A 23,232-nucleotide genomic window follows, 5' to 3' on the forward strand; every position below is an offset into this window, starting at 1 on the left:
GTTGATGTAATTCATTGACTGTGGGGTCTTTTCCATCCTCTATGAAGTAGTGATTATTCCCCCACCTACTCTTCAGAGTAGTCTATCAGCTGATCTGATTTTAATCAATAACGTTTTGCATCTTTATTCGCTAACATTACCAGAGGCACTTGGCCATTGACATGATTAAATTCAATATTAACATGCTGCCATTCATCCCCAGCAAACTTCTCATGAAGTCAGTAGAATTGCATATGTTAATTCTGTATACATATATTTTATGTTGTTGGGTAGTACAACGAATGGAAAGAGCTATTTTGAAACACTGTAAACAAGAGGATTTATACCAACAGTTTAGAACACTGTGGTACCTGTTAAATGACAGGTTACACCCTATTTTGTAAGTCATGTTCGAAGTCACACGAATCTGTCAGGAGAAATAGCACAAGGAAATGCAACAGTAGATCGGTTGGTAGCTCATGCATGGACAGGACCTTCACCAGATATGCTAGGACAAGCTAGAATCTCACATGGGTTTTTTCATCAATCGGCAAAGGTACTCGCAAAACAATTTGGAATAACCGTTGGAGATGCAAAAGCCATTACACAGACATGTTCCGAGTGTCAACTTGTGGGAACAAATTCACCTGGAGCCGTAAATCCACGAGGTTTGCATTCTTTACAATTGTGGCAAATGGATGTAACACATGTACCCTGAGTTTAGTAAATTGAAATATGTTCATGTGTCTGTCGATTGTTTTTTCTGCAGCTGTATGGGCAACAGCGCACACAGGAGAAACAAGTCGACATGTCCAGCGACACCTGCGTACAGCTTTTGCAGCACACGGCATTCCACTTCTTCAGATAAAAACTGACAATGGGCCGTGCTACATCGCACAGCCAACTCAAAAGTTTTTAGTCAATGGGGTATTGTACACACCACAGGTATACCACATTCCCCTACAGGCCAGGCAATTGTAGAACGCATGAATCAGACTTTGAAACGCCAACTGCAAAAACAGAAAGGGGGAGAGCAGATGGCTACTCCTCACGAACGATTGAACAAAGTTGTATATGTGTCGAATTACTTGAGATTGACAGATGGCAAAAGTGTACCACCAATTGTAAAACATGTGCAAGGCATGGTAGGAGATTTGTTTGACATTAATAGTAATGTTCAAGTTAGGGTTAAAAATGTTGAGAAAAAATGTATGGGAAGGACCATTTCAATTAATAACTTGGGGAAGAGGTTATGCTTGTGTTGTTACAGATCATGGAACAAGATGGGTACCAGCAAAGTGGGTAAAACCCTGGACAGGCGTTACATCCTTGGAAAAAACACTGAACCTAAAAGGACTCCTCCTCGCTGTTATGGGTGACACACATAAGGGAAGAATGGATGATCCAACAACCAAAACAGAATGTATGGGTAATCTTGGCGAACATAACGTATCAAGAAGCTATCTAGTTTGCTTGTATATAGAAATGCTACAGCTTGGTGTAACTATATCTATTCCAGAATATCATGCTCTTTTTCTGTTCCAGCTGTTTTACCTGTGGGGATGTTTTAATTCACGGGGATAGAGCGTGGGGGGGGAATTCCATCAAAACTTAACGGGAGGCCATGTAGCCTCGGACGACTTATGTTACTAACACCCAATATCAATATGATTCACAGTAAAAAGGCTCACGATAACTGACACAGGGTTAAGTGGATAGCTAGCAAGTTTGGGAATTATGGGATGATTAAAAGATTTGCTTATGCATGACTTAGTTATTCTAATTGTAGTATTAGCAGTTGTAATGATTGTACCATATATTATAAAAATAGTTGAACGTATAATTGCAAAAGCATTTCATGTAACTTGGCTTGCACAAAAACAAAAAAGGGGAGTTGTAGGAACATATTTAGCTAACAGTCACAAGAGCATTCCAGACGCCTTTAGAAGACCTTGAACAGAACAAACAAGAAGACATAAAAGAAGAAAGATGATAATAAAGCCAATTAGAAGAACACAGGTGCGCATTCCACAATAAAGGGAACTTGGCACAAAGAACCGCAATTCGGCAGTTTATCTTGACCAATTAGACTGAGACAAGTTTCGCATGTTTTAGTTGGTATAGCCAATTATGCCTTATGTTTATGCGCGCGTACAGAGATGGTATAACCAATCATATTCTATGCTTGTGCGCGTGTACAATGACTTTGCAGATATGTGATTATAAATATGTGTGTGTTTTAGCAATAAAGGGTCGTCTGTCGTCTGCTTTCAACTTTACAGGCGTCCGTGTACTTCTACCTCCTGCAGATAACACTAATAAAATGACAACAGCAATAATGAAAGGATTGGAATGTACAAATCATGCGCAGTGCAATTGCCTCACCACCCGCCGACCGGCACCCAGCTAGTCCCCGAGCGGCGATTCCCCACCCCCACTTCCCAGTTCCTATACCAGATGGGACGTCACATGGTATGGAATACCCTGTTGGCCACTTTGGGTCAGGTGCCCTGGCTCTGTCCTGTGCAAACTTCTTGTGCCCCTCCAGCTTTCTCGCTAGCTGGGCATGAGAAGCTGAAAAATCCTTGACTTCAGTCTAAACACTACTTAGCAACAACTGAAAACATCAGTGTTGTCAACATTCTTCTCATACTGAACTGAAAACATAGCACCGTACCAGCTACTAGGAAGACAGTTAACTCTATCCCAGCTGAAACTAGGACACAGGGTTATATAGCAACTAATATCATACAGGTTAATTCCGGCTATTCTCACCTAAAATCAAATCCCCTTGAGGCACACATCGGACTTCCCCATCTTTTCGCATCACCCACCAAGTGCACCCAGGCCCTTGAGCAAAAGCAATCCCACAAATGGGTTTACCTTTGCCTGAGGCAGGAGTAACCCAGACTGTCTTCCCTAACATATTTTTTATGTGCACTACAGGGACTTTATCCCCTTCTACAGTATGTAAAAGTTCTGACTGGACAGGGCCAGCCCGATTGGCAGATCCTCTGGTGTTGACTAACCAGGTGGCTTTTGCTAAATGTGTATCCCAATGTTTGAAAGTTCCACCCCCCATTGCTCTCAATGTAGTCTTTAACAGTCCATTGTATCGTTCGATTTTCCCAGAGGCTGGTGCATGATAGGGGATATGATGCACCCACTCAATGCCATGCTCTTTGGCCCAGGTGTTTATGAGGTTGTTTCGGAAATGAGTCCCGTTGTCTGACTCAATTCTCTCTGGGGTGCCATGTCGCCACAAGACCTGCTTTTCAAGGCCCAGGATAGTGTTCTGGGCAGTGGCATGGCGTACAGAATATGTTTCCAGCCATCCGGTGGTTGTTTCCACCATTGTGAGCACATAGCGCTTGCCTTGGCGAGTTTGTGGGAGTGTGATATAGTCAATCTGCCAGGCTTCCCCATATTTATATTTCAGCCATCGTCCTCCATACCACAGGGGTTTTAACCGTTTGGCTTGCTTAATTGCAGCACATGTTTCACATTCATGGATAACCTGTGCAATAGTGTCCATGCTCAAGTCCACCCCTCGGTCACGAGCCCATCTATATGTTGCATCTCTTCCTGATGGCCTGAAGCATCATGGGCCCATCGAGCCATAAATAGCTCACCCTTATGTTGCCAGTCCAAGTCCACCTGAGCCACTTCAATCTTGGCAGCCTGATCCACCTGTTGGTTATTTTGATGTTCTTCAGTGGCCCGACTCTTGGGTACGTGAGCATCTACGTGGCGTACTTTTACAACCAGATTCTCTAGCCGGGATGCGATATCTTGCCACAGTGCGGCAGCACAAATGGGTTTACCTCTGCGCTGCCAGTTGCTCTGCTTCCACTGCTGTAACCACCCCCACAGGGCATTTGCCACCATCCATGAGTCAGTATAGAGATAGAGCACTGGCCACTTCTCTCTTTCAGCAATGTCTAACGCTAGCTGGATGGCTTTCACCTCTGCAAACTGACTCGATTCACCTTCTCCTTCAGCAGTTTCTGCGACTTGTCGTGTAGGACTACATACAGCAGCCTTCCACCTCCGATGCTTTCCCACAATGCGGCAGGATACGTCAGTGAACAGGGCATATTGCCTCTCATTCTCTGGCAGTTTATTATACAGTGGGGCCTCTTCAGCACTCGTAACGTCCTCCTCTGGAGACATTCCAAAATCTTTGCCTTCTGGCCAGCCCACGATCACTTCCACAATTCCTGGGCGACTGGGGTTTCCTATGCGAGCCCGTTGTGTGATCAGTGCGGCCCACTTACTCTACGTGGCATCAGTCGCGTGATGTGTAGAGGAGACCCTCCCTTTGAACATCCAGCCCAGCACTGGCAGTCGGGGTGCTAAGAGGAGCTGTGTTTCAGTACCAACCACTTCTGAGGCAGCTCGAACTCCTTCATTTGCTGCCAGTATCTCTTTTTCAGTTGGAGTATAGCGAGTTTTGGATCCTCTGTATCCCCGACTCCAAAACCCCAGGGGTCGGCCTCGGGTCTCCCCAGGTGCTTTCTGCCAGAGGCTCCAGGTAGGGCCATTCTCCCCGGCTGCAGCATAGAGCACATTTTTAACATCTTGTCCTGCCCGGACTGGCCCAAGGGCTACTGCATGAACAATCTCCCGTTTAACTTGTTCAAAGGCTTGTTGTTGCTCAGGCCCCCATTTAAAATCATTCTTCTTCCGGGTCACTTGATAGAGAAGGCTTACAATCAGACTGTAATTTGGAATATGCATTCTCCAAAAACCCACAACACCTAAGAAAGCCTGTGTTTCCTTTTTATTAGTTGGTGGAGACATAGCTGCTATTTTGTTGATCACGTCCATTGGGATCTGACGACGCCCGTCTTGCCATTTTATTCCTAAGAAGTGGATCTCCCGTGCAGGTCCCTTGACCTTACTTTCTTTTATGGCAAAACCAGCTTTCAGAAGGATTTAGATTATTTTCTTCCCTTTCTCAAAGACTTCTTCTGCCATGTTGCCCCATACAATGATGTCATCAATGTACTGCAGGTGTTCCGGAGCTTCACCTTTTTCCAGTGCAGTCTGGATTAGTCCATGGCAAATGGTGGGGCTGTGTTTCCACCCCTGGGGCAATCGATTCTAAGTGTACTGGATGCCCCTCCAAGTAAAGGCAAATTGTGGAGTGCACTCTGCTGCCAGAGGGATTGAGAAAAATGCATTAGCAATGTCAATTGTGGCATACCACTTGGCTGCCTTTGACTCTAGTTCGTATTGAAGTTCTAGCATATCTGGAACAGCAGCACTCAGCGGTGGCGTAACTTCATTCAGGCCGTGATAGTCAACTGTTAGTCTCCACTCCCCATTAGCCTTTCGCACTGGCCATATGGGACTATTAAAGGGTGAGCGAGTTTTGCTGATCACTCCTTGGCTTTCCCGTCGACGAATCAACTTGTGGATGGGAATCAGAGAGTCTCGGTTGGTGCGATATTGCCGCCGGTGCACCGTCGTGGTAGCAGTTGGCACCTGTTGTTCTTCAACCCTCAGCAACACCACAATCGAAGGGTCTTGAGAGATACCAGGCAGGGTAGACAGCTGTTCATTGCCCTCCATCTCCAAGGCAGCTATACCAAAAGCCCATCGATACCCCTTCAGGTCCTTGAAATACCCTCTCCTGAGTTAGTCTATGCCAAGGATGCACGGAGCCTCCGGACCAGTCACAATGGGGTGTTTCTGCCATTCATTCCCAGTTAGGCTTACTTCAGCCTCCAATACAGTTAACTCTTGGGATCCCCCTGTCACACCAGAAATACAAATGGGTTCTGCCAATTTATAGCTTGATGGCATTAGAGTGCACTGTGCGCCGGTGTCTACTAGAGCCTTATACTCCTGTGGGTCTAACGTGCCAGGCCATCGAATCCACACAGTCCAATAGACCCGGTTATCCCTTTCCTCCACCTGGCTGGAGGCAGGGCCCCTCTCATTCTGGCCAGAGTATCCAGTACTCACTTCTAGTAAAATTGGCTCAGAAGTCCCTTCAAGAGGATCAGAAATAAGATCAGCCCTTCTGCTCTGTTTGGAAACTGGAGCGGCATTTTTCCTACTAGAATCCCCTTTTGTGGTGGTTTTTCCTCGCACCTCACGTACCCGTGCATCTAGGACCGAGGTAGGTTTTCCATCCCATTTCCTCATGTCCTCTCCATGATCACATAGGTAAAACCACAGGGCACCTCGCGGTGTGTACCTTCTATATTCTCTCTCTTGGGCAGAGGAGCACTCACTCCTAATAGCTGAGACATTGGTCCGTACAGATGGGCAATAGGACATATCCTCTTTGAATTGCTGGAAATCCTCGGACAGCTTCTCCACAGCCAAAATGCAGGCTTGTAGGGAGGAGGAGAGATTTTCTTCATATTGACGGAGTTGGCGAGGCACTTCATCCACTGTCGGTGCCTCTTCGTGTTTCCAGGTCATTATTGCCAGTGAGTTGGCATAGGACGATGGTGCGCTCCGTACAAACTTCTGCCACATGGGTCGTGTGCATTGGACTTCGTCTGGATGTCTGGGCAATTGTGGGTTGTCCGGGTCATGATGAATCGTCTCTAGCACAGCTAATTCCCTCAGATATTGGATACCTCTTTCCATGGTGGTCCACTTGCTTGATTGACATAGAACATCTTCCTTAAAGGGGTACCTTTCCTTCACGCTTGACAGGAGTCGCCTCCAGAGGCTGAGGGCTTGTCCCCCTTTTCCAATTGCCTTGTCAATGCCACCTTCCCTGGCAAGCGATCCCAGCTGCTTGGCTTCCCTACCTTCTAATTCCAAGCTATTAGCCCCATTGTCCCAGCATCGGAGGAGCCAGGTGATAATGTGCTCACCTATACGGCGGCCGAAATCTTTTCGCATATCCCGCAGTTCACTCAAGGATGGGGACCGGGTTATTACCTCTGGTTCTGCCTCTTCCTCCTGTTCCCGTAATGACCCTGGTTCACCTTCATCCTTCCCTTAAGCAAACTGATTTTTTTGTATATTTCTTTTTCTGTACGGGGGCAACTGATACTGGTGCAGTTGCTGGTCCGCTGGTTCAGTTGCAGTACCGCTCGCCGGGTTTTGGATAACCGCAGCATCTGTCGCCAAGGTTTGGGTTGCAGCAGTGCCCGTTGCCGGGGCTGGAGGGGCCTCAGTGCCTGTTGCTAAGGTTTGAGTGACCGCAGTGCTCATCGTTTTGTTGTTAGGTCCAGAGACCTTCTCTTCCCCTTGCGGGTACTGAGTGGTGTTGAACAGGGCTCAATAGGCATGGGCCAGGCCCCAGCACGTTGCAGTGATTTGTATCTCTCTGGAGCTGCCGGGGTGACAGCATACCTTTTCCAAATATTTTACTAGTTCTTCTGGATTCTGCACTTGTTCAGGGGTGAATTTCCAAAACATTGGAGGTGCCCACTTCTCTAGGTACTTGCCCATACTACCCCCACACACCCTGCCACTCATAATTGTCCAGCCTCAGGGCAGATCTCTGGGTGATCTTCTTAAATAGTTGTTTAACCTTAAACAAGAGCTGAATCACATTCAGGAACATGCTAATTCCCAGCAGTAGGGCTAGGACCGTGCTGGTCTCAACATCCCAAGAGTATTCAAATTTTTCAAAATTCTCAAACACCATTGTAACTGGACTGAAGGAGAAAGGAGAGGGGAAGTGTAGCGTTGCTACATATCAAGGTGCCGCAATTAGATCACTGGTCGGCCCGGACCAGGGAAGAGACAGATAACACACACGGTGTGAGCGTCAACTTCCTCTTTTATTGCGCAGTTAATTCCTTTTATACTAACAACGGTAGGTGGGATCACTGATACGTCATAGGGAGGCGACGACTAGCCTTCTACCTTTCCGTGACATCACAAGATCTTCCGAACGCCCTACCCTACAGGGAAGAAAGGTACCCCAGCCATAGACTGGTTTTCCAAGGAGGAAAGGTAAATGGTGTAATTATTAATAGTTTCCCACAGATGGCTCCCGGAATATAAAGGTGACAATGCTGAGTGCAAGTACCAGATTAATCCCACAACCGACGACTTTATCATATCACAAACCAGTGTTACACAATACATCAAAGCAAAAACCTTAATCCACCTCCCACGGATGATAAGCAGCAGAAGAGGGACTACATACAGCAAGCGAGGTGATACATAACAGAACTTTAAAAACCAGAGCAACAACTCTAAGAACACATAAATCAACATAATGACCAGCGACTATTAGACCAATATAATGAATGCTTATAACAAATTTGTTTTTAACGAGCTCTGGTCAGGTTTGTCGTTATCTCAACCCTTCAGGCCCCACGTTGGGCACCAAAATGGACTGTCGTGGTTTAACCCCAGCCAGCAACTAAGCACCACGCAGCCGCTCACTCACTCCCCCCCCCACCCAGTGGGATGGGGGAGAAAATCAGGAAAAGAAGTAAAACTCGTGGGTTGAGATAAGAACAGTTTAATAGAACAGAAAAGAAGAAACTAATAATGATAATGATGACACTAATAAAATGACAACAGCAATAATGAAAGGATTGGAATGTACAAATGATGCGCAGTGCAATTGCTCACCACCTGCTGACCGGCACCCAGCTAGTCCCCCGCCCCCTCTTCCCAGTTCCTATACTAGATGGGACGTCATATGGTATGGAATACCCTCTTGGCCAGTTTGGGTCAGGTGCCCTGGCTGTGTCCTGTGCCAACTTCTTGTGCCCCTCCAGCTTTCTTGCTGGCTGGGCATGAGAAGCTGAAATATGCTTGACTTTAGTCTAAACACTACTTAGCAACAACTGAAAACATCAGTGTTGTCAACATTCTTCTCATACTGAACTGAAAACATAGCACCGTACCAGCTACTAGGAAGACAGTTAACTCTATCCCAGGTGAAACTAGGACACTCATGAGTATGGAAAATCTGCAGAGGTCTGATGGCTCTGTAGCTTGCTGGGCAGGCTATTTCAGGATATTTTACATGAACTTACTGTTATCAGTTAATATGTATAATATGATTGAAATAACCAGGGAGCTGCTAAAGTCCTCTGTACAGCCCCCATCAGTTAATATTTAAAATAGGGAAACAATAACTAGACATGATTTAGGGTTTAGGAACTAACTACTAGACAATGGGGCTTTATGTTTATGTCAGAAAAGGTAATGGATTTTGTTCTGGTCAGTAAACCTTGAAGAGCCGCTTGGAACTGCCAAAATTAGGGAAGAAGTAGGTAAAAGGTAATTCCTACAGGGGGAGATTGCAACCATCTACTCAAATGATACCACCTACACAAAAGAAGACAATGAAGGAAGACGACAGAGTCTGCGCACTAATGTACATGAGAGGCAAAGAAAAAAGAACCAGTCATTAAGGGAAATAACAATGAATATGTATTAGTTTAGTGTATAAATGTGAGGATTTTTGAGACAAGGGTGTGCTGTCTTGAGACCCATTCATGCACATCAATGAAATTAATTTGAAAATACCTCAACTCTGTATGTTATTGGCTCGCACACCGGGTAAACGAACCCCATTTGAGGGACAACATTACTGCTTGAATTCTTTTAGGCTTTTTTTCCCCCACAGACTCCTTAGTGGTGGCTGTGTACCAGCCCATAACATAGTTCTGTGCTGGTTTTCCCTTTTTTTTTTTGCAGGATCCCTCCTCCCCGTGGGCAAGTCCTGCTCATTCACCACGTGAAAATGGTATAGATAACCGCTTGCTGAAGAAAGATGCCTCTAGTAGTCCAGCATCTACAGCCTCTTCAGGAAGTTCCACTTCCCTCAAATCCAAAGAAATTAGTTTGGTGGGTATTATAAGCAATCTGTTGTCCAGACAAATGTTCTTTTTGTGGGTAAGGTCTAACTCTTCCTTCTCTTGCAACTATTTTTGGCAGAAAGCATATGGCTTTAAACATTTGAAGCTGAAATAGATTACTGTTTTTTCCAGACCTTTACAGTACTGGTCAGCCTTCTTTCTCTGCAATAATTTCTGCTTCATGCTGATTTCTTGCATTTCCTGCATTTATGTCAAACGAGTTGCAAATTTGTTGCATAACACAAGATTCACTTAAGCATTGCTTTTTTCCCTTGAGCAATGGCTTATGTTTTAACCCCTATATGGATCTGCACATAGCCGCTAAGAAGTTCTCCAGGCTCCTCTCACATTCTTCTAAATAAACTGTTACTCTTTGAATACTTTCATTCTGCAGTATCACTAATAATTTGATCAGATTTTCTGTAGCCTTTAATTATCAGAATTTTTTTTATACTATCAGCTATAGTGGTACTTTGCTTTTCTACTTAAATTTGTTGTGTCCAATAATATTTGAGACAATAATTATTTCAACCTAAAATATTTTGGTAATGCCAACTGTATTGTCCTGAAGAAAAATTAGCTTATGCATTTTTTTCCATGCCAATAGAAGAAGGAAAAATAACTTTCTACATTTCTTTGCTTATTTTAATTTTGGCAATAATCAAAAAGATCAGCATTTCTCTCTCACAAGTTAATGTTGTCAGCATTGTGTGGGTTTATGAAAATTGGCTGACGGAGTAGGTAGTAGGTGACCAGCATCCCAGCTGCTGTTGTGATACATTGTGTAATGGCCTGAATTAAAAATAATGCTAATTTAATTTGTTTAATGATACCAGCATGAAAAAGCCAGCACACCTATTCTGAAATCCAGCATACCAACTCCTCAAAGTGATGTGCCAACCCCAGGAACTAGTGCAACTCCAAGATTTCATCCAGGCCTTGGCAAGCCTCCAACAATGGACCTTCTGATTAACCAAGCTGGTAATGCACTGCCTATCATGTTTTTATGGTTTCAACATTATCTTTTTTTACATACGTAGTTCTATGTGAATGTTAATTAAATTTATTGCTTTATTCTTGATATTAAAGAAGGCTTGATGAGAAGCAGATGTTTGGATTATCAAGAGTTTGAATATCTTTCTATCTTATCTTTTCCTTTGTTTGCTTTTGTCTTTATCTTTTTTTTGCAAATAAGACAGACTGGAATGTAAAAAGACTTCTTAGTTTCTGGTACTTATTCTGAATGCAGTCTTTTCTCCAACTCTTTTTATGGGATTACTACTGTTTGCTGCAGTGTAAATCTTGACAAATGCAGGATGAAGTTTTCTTTTGCTGTTCAGGCTGGTACAGCACATTTGCTTCAGATGTGAGCTGTGTAAACCATGTCTGTCAGCCCTACTCCTTAATTTGGCAAAGGAGATATTAATGTAACCAGGGAAAGTATTAGACGTGGAAATAGTCAATGTTAGAAGACCTTGTTAGAAGCAATCAGCAAGTTCAGACTTTAGTAGGTCTTCTTTACACTTAGTGGGAAGGGGTGGTAGTGATGAAATATGGCAATGTTTCTTGTCAGTGTATGTGTGTGGGGGAAGGTTAGGTATTATAGAAAAAAAAAAGTGCTGTTTTCTTCTCTGCATGCAGGGAAACATAAATAAAACTACTTGATTTCATTATTCTGCAGCTGCAGGTTTGCAGACACCTTTGGCAGTACCAGAACCATACCCTGCTCCATTTGGAACGGTACCTCATGCTGGCATGAATGGAGAGTTAACCAGTCCAGGGGCAGCATATGCCAGTCTGCATAGTAAGTCCCCCCAGATGAGTGCTGCTGCAGCTGCTGTGGTTGCCTATGGAAGATCTCCTATGGTAGACCATATGTTCTTTACAATCTCAGTCATTTGGGTTATGGTTCACTGAGAAGAGCTATATGCTTCATTTAGCATTGCTGAACTCCCAAGTTATGAGAACGCCAAAGGCTTGACTGCTTTATTGTGTGGTGTTTCATTTTGCTGCATGCCTGGAGAAACAAACTTGCACCTTGAAAACAAAGAATCTCATAGTTTTAATGTATGTTTCCTTTTTTGTTAGCCTTCAGCAGTGCTTTGGTTTGTTAATAAATGCCAAACTATTTATGCTTTAAATGAAAAGGTAGTTTTGGTAGCTACAAAGCACTTCATTGGTGCTCTGGACATCTATTTTCCTCTTACTGAATCAGATCGCTGTGCTGTACAGGCATCCCAAATTAATGTTGAAGCACATACAAGGAGAGAGAAGTAGAGAAAAAGACTTAATTTTGATGGAAATCAGAATGAGAAGTTGAATGAGTACATGTCTTGAAGGTCTGTGGTAAGGTGTGTTAAGAATAGTCCTTGTTGCTATTGTGGGTGTAATTGATACTGAAAAGCCGGTCGTAGAAACTCTTCAAGACTCATTTTGGAGTTTTAGAATGCAGGCATTCTTTATTGCAGCGCTGGATGCACGGGGGATAATTCCACCTAGCATGCATGCCACAGCTTCAGCACAAACAGGTTATATGGAGTAACAATTGCATATTAATCAGATTAGTATACATATACATAAAAATGATTGTAACTGATTATCATAGTACTGCCTACATCCGATCATGCGCAATGAAGAATTCATTTGAGTCGAAGGGCTGCTTTTACGACCACCGACCCATTTGAAGTTCTTGTTGGCTGACCTTGAAGTCTTTGTTCTTGTCCTTGTTCTTTGATCTTGAAGCTTAACGCAGTTTCAATCACATGTGCTCAGTTTCAACATTGGTCTCATCTAGTGTAGCAGTGCTACATATCAAGGTGCCGCGATTAGATCACTGGTCGGCCTGGACCAGGGAAGAGACAGATAACACACATGGTGTGAGTGCCAACTCCGTCCTTTATTGCGCAGTTAATTCCTTTTATACTAACAACGGTAGGTGGGATTACTGATATGTCATAGGGAGGCGACGACTAGCCTTCTATCTTTCCGTGATGTCGCGAGATCTTCCGAACGGTGTTCCCTACATCTCCCCCTCCTCATGTCCAACTAGCTCCCATTGGTTACACCCACTATTCATGCACTGTCCACGCGTCCAGTTGCACTCAATGATTGGCTGCATCAACACTGCACACGCGCATAAACATAAAATATAATTGGTCATACTAACTAAACATACGAGACTTATCTCAGTCTAATTGGTCAAGATAAACTGCCGAATTGAGGTTGTTTGTGCCAAGTTCTCTTTATCGTGGAATGTGCACCTGTGTTTTTCTAATTGGTATCTTTCTTATTTTTGTCTTCTTGTTTATTCTGTTCAAGGCCTTCTAAAGGCGTCTGGAATGCTCTTGTGACCGTTAGCTAAATATGTTCCCACAACAATTCCCCCTCCCTTTTTCTATTAGAAGAGTATTAGCAGATCTAGTCACCACCATCCGCGAACTCAGCCCAGCAATCGGTAGGTGCCAGCTTTACGTGGGCGTCCCCACAGAGGCAACGATGGCCTTGCCGTACACCAGCCCGATGCTCTTCGGAAAATCCCGGTATTTGTACATTTGCAGAGGAACAGATTTCAGCACACGTGGCCAGCGGGTGCTAAAATTTGCCTCAGTTGAAACATAGGGAGCCTATGGCACATGCGGTCGCTGGCCAGGCGCGCCGCACGAGTCATAGCCATCCTGTCTATTGGTTCACGGGCTTTGTGATGTGGTTGCAGTGCACAGAGAATCTTGACCTGTTATGTTGGCTAAGGTGACCTACAAGATATATGAACACAATTAATTAAACACAGTAAAAGCAACATTATACCTAATAAAATACACAAGAATAAAAGAAACCCCGATTTTTAACAAAGATACAAACCAACTCCTAAGTCCCCATTCCGCATCTAAATGCTCCAAGCCAAAATGACATTTTTCTTAATTGCTATAAAGGCCTTGCAGCGCCTTCTTGCTTCTGCAGTTCTGTTATCTTGTTTATTAATTGCTCCAGCGTCAGAAATTCGTAGCAGATACCCAAGACATCACAAGCCAGGAAAGGATAACAGCAATCTGTAAAGAAAAACACTCAAACACTACGAGGTTAGGGCAGGACGAACCATGCGACTAGGGACCCATTTCAGTAGCCCTTCAGGTATCTGTACACAGGCGTACCCCCGCCTGAGGCAACGCAGCTCAAACGGTCCGTCCCATTGGCGTGTCTGGGGATCACGCACACGGACCAATGGGTAGGGGCCTTTCTCTTCCGTAGCCGTAAAATGTCGTTGCGCCGCCGTCTGGTCCAGGTCCCCCCGAATTGTCTGATTTAATGAAGTTAACGCAGTTAACAGGAGACGCTGTGCACGGAGAACAGGTGAATTATCCCGTAAGCAGGAGGGCTCCGCCTGGTCCCCCTCCCTAAGACGATCTAGCAGGGCGTTCTACAATGGCCTGCCTGGTGCTGTTATAAGGAATGCCATGTACAAGGGCTATACCCCAGATTGCACAAAATCATTTCACCTTTTCCGCAGCATAAGCTGTACCATTATCCGTCTTGATCTGTCGTGGAATCCCCAGTTGGGCTATGCAAGCACGCCAGTGTTGTACAACCGCCAAGCTATTCTGCTTCCTGTGCGCTGTAGTGAGAATATATTTACTATAGGTGTCTACGGTAACATGCAAATACTGTAGTGGCTTAAAGGGAGCGTACTCCGGTCCACTCATGTTGACTGCGGGCTACTTATGCTAACTCTAAATAATCAGGCTCAAAGAAATGTTCCCCCATTTTCTATGAAATCTCCCACAATTTGCCCCTTTTTTTTTTTTTTTCCCCCCGTGCAAGATTCCCTTTATTTCACAAAAGAATCCAACTTATATATGTTTCAACAAAGATCCAGAAAGTACTAACGACTCACAGCCAATACTACTAGCACAGGAGGGCATATCTGACCCAGCTGGGATGTTTGCCAGTCCTCAGAACAGTTAAAGATAAAAACATTCCATAGACATACTCGTGACTGTCTTCAGCCACATCTTCCCAGGCCTACACAAGGCCATCCTCCAACCTGACCTTGTAAAACTAGTTCTTCAAGGCTTGGCAAACATGCAGCACAACAAATTCTAACGGTCACTCTTGAAAACAAATGCCAGGTGTTCCGAGCTGCTCCCACATCGCCCCCTTTTTTGTTTAGGAACATCAGATTCACGAGGAAGGCAGCGAGGACTCTAGCTTTGAACTGATGCAATCCTCGTACTGCTGCTCAGGTGATTCTGATTGCTGCAAACACACAAATGATTAATAATTCTCCAATAGCAATATAAATTCAGATACACAAATTTAAACCTTCAAATCATGTTTTGGATTTAAGCATTCAACAGTATTAGACAATTCTTTGAAAAACACCTTATTCTGCTATTTTCGTATATACACTTTCATTCCCTTGTAAAGGAGTTACACAGAGCCCTTTTTTTTTTTTTTTGAATTTTGAAATTCCCAATTGCAATGTAATTTCATTCTATGTTATAATGCATTTTGTCTATGTGATGGGTTGATCCTGGCTGGACACCAGTTACCTACCATAGCTATCCTATCACTCTCTCCTCCACAGCTGGACAGGGGAACGGGAAATGAGGTTTTGCGGTTAGTTCATCACACATTATCTCTGTCACTTCATCTTCCTCAGTGGCAGCACTCATCGCACTCTTCCCCTGTTCCAGCATGGGATCTCTCCCACGGGAGACAGTTCTCCACGAAGATCTTCAGCATGGGTCCCCTCCCCAGCGTGCAGTCCTTCAGGAGCACACTGCTCCACCGTGGACCTCCATAGACCGCAGGGGAACGACCCGTCTCACCATGGTCTTCACCACGGGCTGCAGGGGAATCTCTGCTCCGGTGCCTGGAGCATCTCCTCCCCCTCCTTCTTCACTGACCTTGGTGTCTGCAGGGTTATTTGTCTTAGATGTTCTCACTCTTCAGCTGCCATGTCTGTGTGTTCCGCAACCGCATCTCTCTTCCCCCTCTCCAGCCGTTTGTTTTCATTAATTTAATTTTTTTTTTCCTGTCTCTTCCTCTCTCTCTCTCTCTCTTTTAAAATTATTTTTATGCAAGCCAAGTTACATGAAATGCTTTTGCAATCATACGTTCAACTATTTTATGATACGTGGTACAATCATTACAACTGCTAATATTACAATTAAAATAACTAAGCCATGCATAAGCAAATCTTTTAATCATCCTGTAATTCCCAAACTTGTTAGCCATCCAGTTAAACCTGTGTCAGTTATCGTGAGCCTTTTACTGTGAATCATATTGATATCGGGTGTTAGTAACGTAAGTCGTCCGAGGCTACATGGCCTCCTGTTAAGTTTCGATGGAATTCCTCTCCCACGCTCTATTCCCACAAATTAAAAACATCCGCGTAGGTAAAGCAGCTGGAATAGAAAAAAGAGTGTGATATTCTGGAATAGATATAGTTACACCAAGCTGTAGCATTTCTATATACAGGCAAAATAGCATTTATATTCTGACCCTTTCCAGTGGTGTTATGGATGTAATTAAACATCACACAGGCATTCATGATGACTGATCCTAACAACTCTCTCTTGAGGTTCTTGCATTTCTTGAGGCAGGTGTGCATACAACAGGAAAAGTAAACATGGTATCTCCTTGCTGTAGAGCTTTTTCTCGACAGCGTTGCATCAAGCTATGTGTATTTTTTTCCCAAATCATTAAGTGAATCGTCATGGATTAGACAGAGGCACAGAGTTAGAGGGAGTAGCAGGAAAAGGAGATACAGGCAGTGCAGCAAAGCCAGGTTCTGTTGTAAGTTCTGCAGACCCTGGAGAGGGAGTACCAGGCGATTGGGGTGGGGGGGGTGGGGGCCGGTGGCGGCACGGCGGCGGTCCAGGCCGCGCAGAGGCCGTGGGAGGCAGCGGCGGGATGGCAGCGGCAGGCAGAGGTGGAGGTAATGAGGGATATAAATCCGGCTCTTTTTCAGAGTCCACCCTGCCTGATACAAAAGAATTATTATCGGAATCAGAATGCTGCTCGTTAGCGGCCTGCTTACAGACTGCCTCCTCAAAAGCAGTATCAGGCTGTACCCGCCTGCAAAAGTTGTTGCAAGGCCGCCACTATCGGACGCGCTTCCCGGTGTTGCTCTCTCTCCAGTACCTGGCGTATCATGTTACCTAGGGACGAACCCGCTGGCAAATGAGAGACAAGCGCTGCGCTCTGTGGGTTAGCTTGAGCCCTAGCACATTCAAGCACAATCGCCTCTTTAGCCGCCTCCGGGAGGTTTGCCGCCTACACAGCAAGCTGAAGCCGATCTAAAAAGGCAGTAAACCTCTCGGCAATCCCCTGCGGAACTTTCACGCAAGGGGGGTCCGCTCTATCCATGGCCGCGACACGCCCAAGTGCGGCCAAGGCAGTTGTTGCAAGTGCCGTAAAGTCACGCCCGCGTATGCCCTGTGCCTGTGCCTGAGGCGTTGCAAACCGTCCCTCCCCCATGAGCTGCCGAACCACCCGCCGCAACTCCTCTCATGGATATTGGGGGGGGGGGGGGCGCATCAGGTCCCGCTGGTGCCGCCTCTGCAGGAAAAACCTCCGTCTCCGCCGCACCCTCCGTGCCCATGTCCGCGATCAAAGACGGACCACTCTGCGAGCCCGCTCCACGGCCGCCCGCTCCGTCCGAGTCCGACCCGCTGTCCCCGAGGGCTCTGTCCCCGCTGTCCCCGAGGGCGCTTGTCCCCGCTGCTCCCGAGGCGACGCTGCACCCGCAGACGCAGCAGCTCGCGCCGCCAGCCAGCACGCCTCAGCCTCCCGTCCCGCCGCGACCACCTGCTCCACCTTCCCCCAACTCTGCGATCGTTCAGCAGCTCCGCGCTCGGATCGGAGCAAGGACTCCCGAATCTCTCCCCAATTTGGGGGGCTCAAAACTTATCTAGGAAACTCAATGTCCCCCCCGGCGCAGCATCCATTGGATGCATTCGCCCGTGGGGCCCCTCCTAATCGAACCGCGGGCACCCACCTCATCAGCTAACTCCTTTAATACCTTAATCGCTTGCGCAAGCCCCATCGTCGCCTGTGCGGCCGATCACGTCGGGGTCACCACTATGTAGCGTTGCTACATATCAAGGTGCCGCGATTAGATCACTGGTCGGCCTGGACCAGGGAAGAGACAGATAACACACATGGTGTGAGCGTCAACTCTGTCTTTTATTGCGCAGTTAATTCCTTTTATACTAACAACGGTAGGTGGGATTACTGATATGTCATAGGGAGGCGACGACTAGCCTTCTACCTTTCCGTGACATCGCGAGATCTTCCGAACGGTGTTCCCTACATCTAGCCTACAGGAACATCTAGTCATAAGAGCCAAGAACTGCAAAGCTTATGAGTAACTACCTCTACTAGTTAATTGCTTGGCTACACTTTTGTCTATTGTTTCAACCATAGTGTTAGTATAAGATTTCTAATAATTATTTACCAAATCTCACTTCTTACAGTCACCTAGCAGCAAACCAGTTTGCACGGCTGGTACAAAATATTAAAACCATCAAAATATTTAGACATACCATACAGAATGTATGGAAATATGCTATCAATTCCCCCCTTTCTGTTTGAGGCTACTAATTCTTTTAGTAGTCTCACTTAAACATAGATTGTGTCACAGCTCATTTAAGACAGCTAAAAGTGACACAGATTATAACAATGATGATAACTACTTCTCTTGGTTTGTTGGTGCTACAAGGGAAAGCCTCAGGCCACCCAGTAAAGGTATCAACTAGAACTAGGATATATCAATATCCCTCTTTTTGAAGCAATTCTGTAAAATCAATTTGCCAATATTTTCCTGGAGAATTTCCTTGCTTAGTAATTCAAAAAATGATTTTATTATTGGTTTTGGGATTATTACGTATACAACTTTCACATCTACTTGTAATTATTCGAATAATTTTTGACATATGTCTATTCAAAATACACTTTTGTAAATGCTTAACAAGGTTTTCTGTTCCCCAATGTACTTTGTTATATTCAGCTCGGGCAATTTCTCTCATTATTGTGGGTGAGACTATTTGACCTGTCGGTGTTACAGACCATCCTGTCTCATTTGTGTTAGCCTGCAATTTAATAATTAATTATTCATCTTTTTCATTATAATTTGGAGCTTCTTTAGGCAAATTTACACTTTTCTCTGGAACTAGTGCTAGGATGCCTTTTTCTGCAGCCTCTTTAGCAGCTCTATCAGCCAATCGGTTACCTGTTTCAGGGACAGTCCTACCTGACTGATGTGCTTTACAGTGCATTATCGCGACTGCTGTTGGCTTTTGAATGGCTTCTAACAATTTCAGTATTTGTTCTGCATGCTGAATGGTGGTTCCTTGTGCAGATAACAGTCCTCTTTCTCTCCATATCGCTCCATGTGCATGTACTACTCCAAAAGCATACTTTGAGTCTGTCCAAATGTTGACTCGCTTTCCTTGACTTGGTTCCAGTGCTCGAGCAAGAGCTATCAATTCAGCCTTTTGGGCAGATACATTGGAAGGCAAAGCTCGTGATTCAATTACCTTCTCAGTAGTGGTTACCGCATATCCTGATAAACGTTTTCCTTCACGGATGAAACTGCTTCCGTCGGTATATAGTTCCCAATCTGTTTCTTCCGGTGGCGCATCTTGGAGATCCGGTCGGCTGGAGTAGACTTCTTCAATTGTCTGCAGGCAGTCATGTTCCAATTCTCCTTCAACTTGATCAGTTGTTAAAAACACAGCAGGGTTAACGATAGTAGTAGTTTTTAAGTAAACATCATGTTGCTCCAGCAATACCTCTTGGTATTTCAGCATTCTACTAGGGGATAACCAATGCCCCCCTTTCTGTTCTAGCACAGCAATTACTATATGGGGAACATACACTGTAATTCTTTGTCCTCAGGTGAACTTACGAGCTTCATGGATCAGTAGCACAGTTGCGGCAACAGCTCTCAGACAACCAGGCTATCCCAGACTCACATTATCTAACTGCTTCGAGAAGTAGGCCACAGCTCGCCAACTTGGTCCCAGATATTGGGCCAGGACACCCAGAGCTGTAGGGTACGGTGTTCGGAAGATCTTGCGATGTCACGGAAAGATAGAAGGCTAGTCGTCGCCTCCCTATGACATATCAGTAATCCCACCTACCGTTGTTAGTATAAAAGGAATTAACTGCGCAATAAAAGACAGAGTTGACGCTCACACCATGTGTGTTATCTGTCTCTTCCCTGGTCCAGGCCGACCAGTGATCTAATCGCGGCACCTTGATATGTAGCAACGCTACATAGTGGTGACCCCGACGTGATCGGCCGCACAGGCGACGATGGAGCTTGCGCAAGCGATTAAGGTATTAAGGAGTTAGCTGATGAGGTGGGTGCCCGCGGTTCGATTAGGAGGGGCCCCACGGGCGAATGCATCCAATGGATGCTGCGCCGGGGAGACATTGGGTCTCCTAGATAAGTTTTGAGCCCCCCAAATTGGGGAGAGATTCGGGAGTCCTTGCTCCGATCCGAGCGCGGAGCTGCTGAACGATCGCAGAGTTAGGGGAAGGTGGAGAAGGTGGTCGCGGCGCGACCTGCTGTGTCTGCGGGTGCAGCGCCGCCTCGGGAACAGCGGGGACAGTGCCCTCGGGGACAGTGAGTCAGGCTTAGACGGAGCGGGCGGCCGTGGAGCGGGGCTCACAGAGTGGTCCGTCTTTGATCGCGGACATGGGCACGGAGGGTGCGGCGGAGACGGAGGTTTTTCCTGCAGAGGCGGCACCAGCGGGACCTGATGCGCCCCCCCCCCCCCCAATATCCATGAGAGGAGTTGCGGCGGGTGGTTCGGCAGCTCATGGGGGAGGGACGGTTTGCAACGCCTCAGGCACAGGCACAGGGCATACGCGGGCGTGACTTTACGGCACTTGCAACAACTGCCTTGGCCGCACTTGGGCGTGTCGCGGCCATGGATAGAGCGGACCCCCCTTGCGTGAAAGTTCCGCAGGGGATTGCCGAGAGGTTTACTGCCTTTTTAGATCAGCTTCAGCTTGCTGTGCAGTCGGCAAACCTCCCGGAGGCGGCTAAAGAGGCGATTGTGCTTGAATGTGCTAGGGCTCAAGCTAACCCACAGAGCGCAGCGCTTGTCTCTCATTTGCCAGCGGGTTCGTCCCTAGGTAACATGATACGCCATGTACTGGAGAGAGAGCAACACCGGGAAGCGTGTCCGGCAGTGGCGGCCTTGCAACAAGTTTTGCAGGCAGGTACAGCCTGATACTGCTTTTGAGGAGGCAGTCTGTAAGCAGGCCGCTAATGAGCAGGATTCTGATTCTGATAATAATTCTTTTGTATCAGGCAGGGTGGACTCTGAAAAAGAGCCGGATTTATATCCCTCATTACCTCCACCTCTGCCTGCCGCTGCCGTCCCGCCGCTGCCTCCCACGGCCTCTGCGCGGCCGGGACCGCTGCCGTGCCGCTGCTGTCCCCCACCCCCCCACCCTAATCGCCTGGTACTCCCTCTCCAGGGTCTGCAGAACTTACAACAGAACCTGGCTTTGCTGCACTGCCTGTATCTCCTTTTCCTGCTACTCCCTCTAACTCTGTGCCTCTGTCTAATCCATGACGATTCACTTAATGATTTGGGAAAAAATACACATAGCTTGATGCAACGCTGTCGAGAAAAAGCTCTACAGCAAGGAGATACCATGTTTACTTTTCCTGTTGTATGCACACCTGCCTCAAGAAATGCAAGAACCTCAAGAGTTAGAGTTCTTAGGATCAGTCATCATGAATGCCTGTGTGATGTTTAATTACACCTATAACACCACTCGAAAGGGTCAGAATGGAAATGCTATTTTGCCTGTATATAGAAATGCTACAGCTTGGTGTAACTATATTTATTCCAGAATATCACACTCTTTTTTCTATTCCAGCTGCTTTACCTACGCGGATGTTTTTAATTTGTGGGAATAGAGCGTGGGAGAGGAATTCCATCACAACTTAACGGGAGGCCATGTAGCCTCGGACGACTTACATTACTAACACCCGATATCAATATGATTCACAGTAAAAGGCTCACGATAACTGACACAGCTTTAAGTGGATGGGTAACAAGTTTGAGAATTATGGGATGATTAAAAGATTTGCTTATGCATGGCTTAGTTATTTTAATTGTAATATTAGCAGTTGTAATGATTGTACCACGTATCATAAAAATAGTTGAACGTATGATTGCAAAAGCATTTCATGTAACTTGGCTTGCATAAAAATAATAAAAAAAAAAAGAAAAGAAAAGGGGAAATTGTAAGAGATTTCATAAAAAATGGAGAATGTTTCTTTGAGCCTGATTATTTAGAGTTAGCATAAGTAGCCCGCAGTCAACATGAGTGGACCGGAGTACGCTCCCTTTAAGCCACTACAGTATTTGCATGTTACCGTAGACACCTATAGTAAATATATTCTCGCTACAGCGCACAGGAAGCAGAATAGCTTGGCGGTTGTACAACACTGGCGTGCTTGCATAGCCCAACTGGGGATTCCACAACAGATCAAGACGGATAATGGTACAGCTTATACTGCGGAAAAGGTGAAACGATTTTGTGCAACCTGGGGTATAGCCCTTGTACATGGCATTCCTTATAACAGCACCGGCCAGGCCATTGTAGAACGAGCACATCGAACCGTAAAGACCCTGCTAGATCGTCTTAGGGAGGGGGACCAGGCGGAGCCCTCCTGCTTACGGGATAATTCACCTGTTCCCTGTACACAGCGTCTCCTGTTAACTGCGTTAACTTCATTAAATCAGACAATTCGGGGGGACCTGGACCAGACGGCGGCGCAACGACATTTTACGACTATGGAAGAGAAAGGCCCCTACCCACTGGTCCGTGTGCGTGATCCCCAGACACGCCAATGGGACGGACCGTTTGAGCTGCGTTGCCTCAGGCGGGGGTACGCCTGTGTAAAGACGCCTGAAGGGCTACTGAAATGGCTCCCTAGTCGTATGGTTCGTCCTGACCTAACCTCGTAGTGTTTGAGTGTTTTTCTTTACAGATTGCTGTTATCCTTTCCTGGCTTGTGACGTCTTGGGTATCTGCTACGAATTTCTGACGCTGGAGCAATTAATAAACAAGATAACAGAACTGCAGAAGCAAGAAGGCGCTGCAAGGCCTTTATAGCAATTAAGAAAAATGTCATTTTGGCTTGGAGCATTTAGATGCGGAATGGGGACTTAGGAGTTGGTTTGTATCTTTGTTAAAAATCGGGGTTTCTTTATTCTTGTGTATTTTATTAGGTATAATGTTGCTTTTACTGTGTTTAATTAATTGTGTTCATAGATCTTGTAGGTCACCTTAACCAACATAACAGGTCAAGATTCTCTGTGCCTTGCAACCACATCACAAAGCCCGTGAACCAATAGACAGGATGGCTATGACTCGTGCGGCGCGCCTGGCCAGCGACCGCATGTGCCATAGGCTC

The sequence above is a fragment of the Aquila chrysaetos genome (assembly GCF_900496995.4).
Source record: "Aquila chrysaetos chrysaetos chromosome W unlocalized genomic scaffold, bAquChr1.4 W_unloc_1, whole genome shotgun sequence".
Classification (NCBI taxonomy): Eukaryota; Metazoa; Chordata; class Aves; order Accipitriformes; family Accipitridae; genus Aquila; species Aquila chrysaetos.